This window comes from Cannabis sativa, chromosome 1, assembly GCF_029168945.1.
Source record: "Cannabis sativa cultivar Pink pepper isolate KNU-18-1 chromosome 1, ASM2916894v1, whole genome shotgun sequence".
NCBI classification, from domain to species: Eukaryota; Viridiplantae; Streptophyta; class Magnoliopsida; order Rosales; family Cannabaceae; genus Cannabis; species Cannabis sativa.
In genome coordinates, this window is record NC_083601.1 from 32666798 (window position 1) to 32676537 (window position 9740).

A 9740-nucleotide genomic window follows, 5' to 3' on the forward strand; every position below is an offset into this window, starting at 1 on the left:
GCTAATCTTAGTTAAATCCGAAATTAATTATGTAGGAACATTCTTAAACAATTAAGAATGAGAAATCTATTATCAATTTTAGATCAAAAACTATAAAATTAAAAAACACAAATTATAATTTCATATTATAATCATATAAACCCTAAAACTTTAAAATTAAAATTCTCTTAATATAGACTATGAATTCAAACATATAATATATCAATTGAAAGAGAATTTAACGATCAATAAAATCCCTAAAGTTTTAAGATTTATAAACAAAAAAATTACACATAAAATAATAACGAAATTAATATGAAATTATGAATAATTAATATATACAAATTAATTATACTAATTATAGGTTCTAAATGTTGCTATAATTTTAAACACTACGCAAGTATACGCAATCAAGTAGTAAATCTCACACAGGTGAGGTCGATCCCACAGGGAATTGGATTAAGTACCACTAAATTATACTTATGATTCTATTCGGTAAATCAAAAGCAATTATGATTTAAAAACAGTAAAATATGAAAGAAATTCAGAAAACTTAATAACACAATTTAAAGTTGAGCAAGATGAGACAATAGGGAGGAGAATCCTGTTGTTGTTTACCCAAATTGTTAATGAATAATTACTATCCTATTCTTGGAGTGAATGACAGATTATGAAATAACCTAGCTCCTTTCAGATCTTCTAGATTCTAAATCACATGTTATCTAATTAATTCCTTAATTAAACTAACATGAAATCAGCATTAAGTAATAATCTACTCGTCACATAAGTCATGTAAATACTTTCGTTTCACATAGAACATCGATTATCTTAATTTTAGCATTCTCAATTCTCACTTTTCAGATTTTGAATTGAGATCATAGAACATGCACAAGGTGATCAATCTTAAACATGAAATTAAGAACAAATTAAGATAATTTCACACACAAGAATTGAGGAATGGTAATTAAACATTAACTAGGCAAAACATTAAACAACAATCATCATCCTCCCTAAATGGGAAATTTAGTTCAGAAACAAATCCATAACCATTCCTATAGCAATATTCAACATAAATAAATTAAAGAGGAATAAAGAAAAGAACTGTTGGTGGATGAATTCTGGATCTTCACTTGAATCTCTATGCTCTTCCTGCCGCTCTCAGCTGTGTTTTAGGGTTCCAAATCGCTCTACCTGACTTCCAATCGCAGTTTTCTATTTATAATTGAAATTTAGGGTTCGATGGACGAAAATGCCCCTGGTCCGTACGGGATCTCGCCGCGGCCAAGCTTCCTCTCGCCGCGGCGAGAATATTGAAATTTTGGGTGCTTTCTGTATCTCGTAACTCGCCGCGGCGAGCCTCTTCATCGCCGCGGCGACTGATGCCTTTCTAATTCTCGAGATCTAGCCGCGGCCAAGTTGTGTTTAGCCGCGGCCAGATATGCACAAAAACTCAAAAATTGAGTTTTCTTCGGCTCAGCACGTCTTTTAATGAATTTCTGCACCCGAGACCTCTTTTATTCCAAAGAACCTGAAAACATAGAAAACAAGCGTAATTCCGTCCCAACACAGCTAAAAACGCACATAAATTGGATCCAAAACATAGGCTAAAAATAGCCTAACAAACTCCCCCAAACTGACTCTTTACTCGTCCCCGAGTAAACTAAGACCAAACTAAAAAAAAACAAACTGACAATGATAGCTAAACTTTCCAACAATTTAATTGTTACCACCACCTGCACAACTTCAATCCACCAATAACCAGAATTTCAACTTGCCAACTCTAAGAACTAAGTTGAATGTGCAATTTACAAGTAAGTAATTCATACAAACATAAAGCATCGCAATTTCCATCAATATCACAATTGTTCTAACTTTCCAACATTCCACTAACACATGATCAATAAGTTTGAACGACATACCTCTCTCCACTAATGTTGACAAATTTCTATTTGGAATCAATAGGTCTTTTTCGGTTAACATCACATGGCTTAGGTACATGGGTAGGTGAGAAGTCATTTAGGCTTTACTATACCATAAGCACTATTAACCAAGCAAGCCTAGACATTGATTTTGCTTTCTTTCCATACATCCCAAAAACAGAAATAAGAGATTGCAATTTTTCTTATGTGTGTGCCTCATAATTTTCTTAACTTTTTTTTCTTCAAGAAGACACATTTTTTTCTTTTTTTTTTTCCCATAGGCACAACACACAATATTATTCTTTTTTTTTTTTTAAATCTCTCATTCCTACACTTTATATTTTTTTCACTTACAACACTTATTCCCCCCAAACTGGCTTCAAGGCTCATGGCATAATAAGATATGTTCAGGGTGAAAAAAAGTTCAAGATAACGCTCAGTTAAGTGGTGAAAATTTTTTTTCAAACAGGCTAAGGCTCAACTTTGGGTATACTATGGTAAAAAATTCATAGGCAGGCTTGAAAGGCTCAATCGTTCCAAAGAAAACTTGCCTAAATCACTTTCCAAACAAAAATCATCAAGGATTTCGCTTCAAGAGAGTATGTCAAACAAATTCTATTCCATGTTCAATCAATCATTCCACAAACCAAATAGAACAGAGGTGATATGTGAGAATAGCAAATGTTTTAAATCTACATGAATCACTTCCTAGCACACATCCAATTTAATTCAAACAGTTGCAAGTCAAGCACACAGTTATGTTTTAATCCATTGCACAAGTGAATAACAACAATTCAATCCATCTTTCAATTTAACTATCACGCAAGACTAAAAAAAAAACTAAAACAAACTAAACTAAAACAAATAAATGCGAAAAAAAATAAATTAAGTTTCCCCCCCCAAACTAAAATGCACATTGTCCCCAATGTGTGAAAATAAACCAGGGTGAGAGAAACTTACCTGAGCCCCTTAAAAGGGGTTTGGCGGCGGTGGCTGGTCATAAGGGTTGAAACGGGGTGGCATGGGAAAATAGTTTGGATCATCCACACCGATATTCATCCTCGTGACAAGTGTGTTCAATTGAGCCACCTGCTGCTCATCGAAGATACTCCTCTGGGCCATGTAATTTTGCATATGCATGTTTTGCTGAATCAGATAATTCAGCTGATTGTGAGTGTACTGCATGGCAGGGTCAAGAGGCCCGACAAGACGCGGTGGTTCGATGTCCTCATGTTCCTCTTCTTCTCTTGCCGGAGGACCTCTTTGAACTGGCGGTTGACCATGAGGATGAGGAGGTTTGAAGCGAAGAACAGTCGCCAAGTTAATAGGGCGCTGTGGCGGTGCCTTTGTATCATATGAGTACTGTGGTACCCCATGTTTCTCACATAGATCAGTGATTATTCCAGCCAACCCAAGTCCTCCACCGGAAGATCCCTCAACCATAATGTCAAAGGTCGTTCGAACAATATCCCCCACATTCAAATTATACCCTTTCATAATGCCGTAAACCCATTTAAGTCTGTCCATTTGAGCATCAGAAAAATGCTTGTTGGGGAGCATCCTTGCACTAACAAAGTAAAGCCAAGCCTTGGCCACTGGATTGAGTTCACATCGGTACAATTGGTATGGTTCTCCATTAAGCTCATGGAACCTAAGGCCAGGATACCCTAGAGTCTCAGCAATATCCACATAATTCGTACTTCTCTCATAAAATTGTCGTTTCAAGGGTTGTTCTTCATTAGTGAAAGTTTGGAGATCGTAAAGGGCATGAATAGCGGCTGTGGTAGCAGGCACTCTAACCCCCCTAACTCTAACTTTGCCCTCTTCTCTTTCAGGCCAGTTGGCTAAAAATTCCAAAGCTAGAGTTTGATTACCACGCTCAGTGACATCTACGAACTTAGTCCACTGCCTATGTAGGATTTGATCCCTAATAGATGCAAAAGCAGGGGGAATGTTGGCAGTTTGGCTTAGGTTCACAATGTCTATCCCTCTATCTTCAATGAATGCCCTATCTTTCAATTTCAAAAACCGCTCTTGAGCCTCCATGTTGGTAAACCTAACTCTATCAAGGTTAGAGCGTCCCCTAGGTGGGTTAGATGATGAAGCTCCCTCCTCATTAACTCTTGACCTCTTTGGACCCATCTCACCAAAAAAAAATTATATCCTAACTCCCAAGAATTTTCAAAATTTCGACAGCACTTCCCCTTAAAAATTGACTTCCCGGGATTAAAATCCCTTTCAATTTAACCCAATTCTATTCACACAATCAATTTCAACAATGTATATAGCAAAAATCCCAAATATCCACCAAATAATCCAAAATTATCCAACAAATTCACAAATTCTTCAATAAAAATTGGAGTGGAAGTCTTAGAATCAATACCTCAATGACAATTCTTCCTTTAATCATCCTCCATTGTTGACATCTTGAAGCTTTTGAGAAGAAAAGGATGAATAAGGTATTTGGGTGAGGTTTTAGGGATTTGGGGTTGATTTTGAGTGGGAATTAGTGTTTAATGAGAGAAATAAGGGTTTAGGATGATTATTGATGAAAGTTTATGGTTAGAGTTGGTGGAAAAGAGTTTAGAATGGGATTAGATGAAGAAAAAAGAAAAAAAAAAAAAAAAACTTTTTTTTTTTTTTTTCAGTAACGAAACAGAATGAACATCAAGAAAAATAACAGTAAACTTAAAAAAAAAAGTTCAACTAAATCAAAAGAACACTTGGGTTGCCTCCCAATTAGCGCTAACTTTATCGTCGCTCAGCTAGACGTTGATCGAGATCTTCAAAGTGGCGCCAGAATCATGGCGGACTTGGTTTGATCAAATTGACCTCCCAAGTAGAGCTTTAATCGCTGTCCATTCACTTTGAAAGTATTAGGACTTTCACCTTTTAGTTCCACTGCTCCGTAGGGAAACACTTTGATTACCGTAAATGGCCCTGACCACCTTGATTTTAATTTACCAGGAAACAACTTTAGTCTTGAGTTAAAGAGTAGAACTTGTTGACCAGGTTGAAACTCCTTCCTGACTAGATTTCTGTCATGCCATCTCTTAGTTCTTTCCTTGTAAATCTTGGCGTTTTCATAAGCTTCATTTCGAAATTCTTCCAACTCATCCAACTGTAGTAGTCTTTTCTGCCCAGCAGCTTTTAAATCCATGTTCAAAGTTTTCATTGCCCAATACGCCTTGTGTTCTAGTTCCACCGGTAGATGACAAGCCTTTCCAAACACCAACCGATATGGTGACATCCCGATTGGCGTCTTGAACGCTGTTCTATAAGCCCACAATGCGTCATCCAACTTTCTTGACCAATCTTTCCTTGATCTCTGCACCGTTTTCTCCAGAATCATCTTTATTTCACGGTTAGAAATCTCAGCTTGGCCATTACTTTGCGGATGATAAGGTAGAGCTGTTCTATGACGAACACCATATCTCGAAAGGAGTGCTTCGAATTGTTTGTTGCAAAAGTGACTCCCTTCATCGCTTATGATTGCTCGGGGAGTTCCAAACCGAGTGAATATGTTCTTTTGAAGGAACCGAAGGACTGTTTTACCATCATTAGCTGGTGTGGCTGCAGCTTCCACCCATTTTGACACATAATCCACAGCTAATAGGATGTATAGATTGCTAAACGATGAAGGAAAAGGACCCATAAAATCTATCCCCCATACATCAAACAATTCTACTTCCAAGATTCCTGTCAAAGGCATTTCGTTTCTCCTTGAGATGTTTCCTGTACGCTGACAACGATCACATGCCTTCACAAAAGTACTAGCGTCTTTGAAAAGTGTTGGCCAAAAGAATCCACTTTGCAACACCTTGGCAGCTGTTCTAGTTCCACTGAAGTGTCCCCCACATGGTAAAGCATGACAGTGATTAAGAATAGAGTACATCTCCTCTTCAGGCACACACCTTCTTATTATCTGATCTGCACAGTGCTTGTAGAGGATTGGCTCTTCCCAATAATAATGTTTCACCTCAGAAAAGAACTTCTTTAGTTGTTGTCGAGATAGCTCAGGAGGAGTGATATTGGCAGCTAAGTAGTTAACATAATCAGCATACCATGGTACCATAAGACTTTCCCTCACACTAAAGAGTTGTTCATCGGGAAATTGTTCATTTATTTGTACCTCTTTCGTATTCTGACTTTCTTCCAGTTCTAGTCTTGACAAGTGATCTGCCACCAAGTTCTCAGTACCCTTCTTGTCTTTTATGTCTAGATCAAATTCTTGCAAAAGAAGAACCCATCGAATCAGTCGTGGTTTGGCATCCTTCTTAGTCATCAAGTATTTGATTGCTGAATGATCTGTATATACTATCACTTTATTACCAATCAAGTAGGGTCGAAATTTGTCACATGCAAACACTATAGCCAGCATCTCTTTTTCTGTAGTAGCGTAGTTTAGTTGGGCATCATTCAAGGTTTTACTTGCATAATAAATGGTTCTGAATACCTTGTCAACCCGTTGTCCCAAAACTGCTCCAATAGCATAATCACTTGCATCGCACATGATTTCAAAAGGTAATTCCCAGTTTGGTGTAGTCACAATCGGTGCTGAGATTAACTTCTCCTTGAGAATTTGGAATGCTTCAAGACAATCTTTCCCAAATTCAAAAGGTACTCCACTAGCAAGAAGATTGGATAGCGGTTTGGCCACTTTGGAAAAATCTTTGATAAATCTTCTATAAAACCCGGCATGACCCAAAAAGCTTCGAACTCCCTTAACTGAAATTGGAGGAGGCAAGTTCTCAATTGTAGATACTTTGGCTCTGTCAACCTCAATACCTTCTTTTGAGATTTTATGTCCCAGCACTATTCCTTCTGTAACCATGAAATGGCACTTTTCCCAGTTCAGCACCAAATTAGAGTCTTCACATCTTGCTAAAACCAATTCCAAGTTACTCAGACATTGGTCAAACGATGAGCCAAACACTGAAAAATCATCCATGAACACCTCGATGCACTTTTCTATTAAATCTGAAAATATAGCCATCATACACCTCTGAAATGTTGCTGGAGCATTACATAGCCCAAATGGCATTCGTCGAAAAGCAAAAGTACCATATGGACATGTGAATGTTGTTTTCTCTTGATCCTCCGGTGCTATAGCTATTTGGTGATACCCTGAGTATCCATCAAGGAAACAATAGTACTCTTGTCCTGCCAACTTGTCTAACATCTGATCAATGAATGGGAGTGGAAAGTGATCTTTTCTTGTAGCCTTGTTGAGTTTTCGGTAGTCAATGCAAATTCTCCATCCCGTGACAGTTCTGGTTGGGATGAGTTCATTCTTCTCATTCTTTACCACCGTCATCCCTCCTTTCTTTGGAACAACTTGGACTGGGCTCACCCATTTACTGTCTGAAATAGGATACGCTACCCCGGCATCTAACCACTTCAAGACTTCTTTTCTGACAACCTCCTTCATTGGTGGATTTAATCTACGTTGTGCATCAATGGTTGGTTTCACTCCTTCCTCCATTAAGATTCTATGCATTACAGTTGAAGGGCTGATCCCTTTAATATCTGCTAAAGTCCATCCAATGGCTTTTGAATGCTTCCTTAGAACCCGTAATAGCTTATCTGTCTCTACAGAAGATAGGGAAGAAGCCACAATAACAGGAAGTGTCTTATTTTCTCCCAAATATTCATACCTGAGATGCTCTGGTAGGACTTTTAACTCTAGTTGAGGAGGCTTTTCAGTAGATGGGGTAGGCTTTGTTGGTATGACTCCTAACTCTTCATAATATTTTCTATTCAGCGGTCCATAAGAATCGAGCCACATAGCATATTCATAAGCTTCCTTACCATCTTGTTCCACCACCTCTTCTTGTACCAAAGTCAGATTAAGAGGATCTTCAGCATGTGTCTTTGTCTCCACCAACTGGTCCACCACATCAATTGCAAAACAGTTGTCACTAGCTGTAGGATAGGTCATTGCTTTGAGTACATTAAATACAACTTCATCTCCTTGTACCCTTAGCTTTAACTCTCCTTTCTGAACATCAATTAGTGCTTTCCCTGTTGCCAAGAAAGGTCTCCCCAGGATGATGGGAACATTACTATCTTCTTCCATATCCAGAACAATGAAATCAGCTGGGAAGATGAACTTGTCCACCTTTACTAACACATCCTCAATGACTCCTCTAGGGTGAGCTAGCGATCGATCTGCCAATTGAAGAGTTACAGTAGTTGGCTTTGCTTCACCTAGCTGCAATCTTTTGAACACTGACAAGGGCATTAAGTTAATACTGGCTCCCAAATCACATAGTGCATTTATCCCTTCAATTTTACCAATAGTACAAGGAATAGTGAAGCTCCCTGGATCTCTGAGTTTTGGAGGGAGTTTCTTCTGTAGAATAGCGCTACACTCTTCAGTTAGAGCCACTGTCTCATAGTCTTCCATCTTCCTCTTCTTTGACAAAATTTCCTTCATAAACTTCACATAACTTGGCATCTGCTCTAGAGCTTCAGCAAAAGGAATGTTAATGTGAAGTCTTTTGAAGACTTCTAGAAACTTGGTGAACTGCTTGTCTAAGCTTGACTTTCTCAGCCTCTGAGGATAGGGTATCTTTACATGATGATCAATACTAATCGGTGGAGACTGTTGTGGTGGTGCTGGGCTATCAGTAGCCTTCTCTGCTGTCGGTGTTGGTGTCGGCACTGGTTGAGCATTTATTTCTACATCTACCTCAACTGGTTGTGGTAACTCAGGCCCATCATACTTCTTACCGCTCCTCAGGGTAATTGCCTTGCAGTTTTCTTTAGGATTAACTTCAGTGGTGCTAGGCAAATTTCCTTGAGGGCGGGTTGCTACCTGAGTTGCTAGCTGGCCCATCTGAGTCTGCAGGTCTTTAATTGAAGATCTAGTTTCAGTCATGAATTGGAGCAGTAAATTGCCTCCGCAAACTAGAACTTCCACGAGGCTTATTCTTTGATTAAACTGTTGGTTCTGATTTCTTTGTTGATAGAACCCACTATTTCTTCGGTTGTTATTCTGGTTGAACCCATAATTGTTGTTGTTGTTGTTCTGTGAAAAATTCCCAATGGCCTTAGCTTCATCCATTGGCAAATCATCCACATCTGCTTGGCACTCCGAAAAGTGATGACTTCCTCCACATAACTCACAAACAATTTGGGCTTGCTTAGCTTGCCCTGCAATGATTTTAGTCAATGCCTCAACCTGAGCTGTTAACTTTGTGATGGCATCGACTTCTAACACACCAGCTACCTTCTTGGATTGACTCCTTTCAGTTGGCCACTGATGGTTGTTTAGAGCCATCTCCTCCAATAGATCACATGCCTCATTAGCACTCTTTCTCATAAAAGCTCCGCCCGCTGCTGCATCTATTAGAGTTCTAGTATTACCAACCAACCCGTTGTAGAAGTTGTGAACCAGCATCCACTTCTCTATACCATGATGGGGACACCTCCTGATCAGATCTTTAAACCTCTCCCAAGCCTCATGGAGAGATTCATTATCTTGTTGGCAGAAATTATTGATTTCTCCTCTTAGCTTTGCAGACTTAGCTGGAGGAAAGAACTTTGACAAGAATTTTGTTGCGTATCATTCCATGTAGCAATAGAATTCGGTGGCAAAGAATTCAACCAACTCTTGGCTCGTTCTCTGAGCGAGAATGGAAACAACCTCAATCTAATGGCATCGTCGCTAACTCCATTAACTTTAAAAGTTTCACAAAGTTCCATGAAGTTAGAGAGATGCAAATTAGGATCTTCAGAAGGGAGACCACCAAACTGAACTGAAGACTGCACCATTTGAAGGATGGCAGGTTTGATCTCGAAGTTGTTTGCATCCACTGCCGGTGGCCTAATACATGA

General features: G+C 38.8%; 1 non-coding gene across 1 annotated transcript; it reads left to right on the forward strand.

Moving 5' to 3' along the window:
- The first annotated feature begins 9313 nt into the window (after nucleotides 1-9313).
- Nucleotides 9314-9420, forward strand: LOC133033766 (small nucleolar RNA R71). The gene has a single exon (XR_009685832.1). It is a non-coding gene; the product is annotated as a small nucleolar RNA R71 (small nucleolar RNA).
- The last annotated feature ends 320 nt before the right edge of the window (nucleotides 9421-9740 follow it).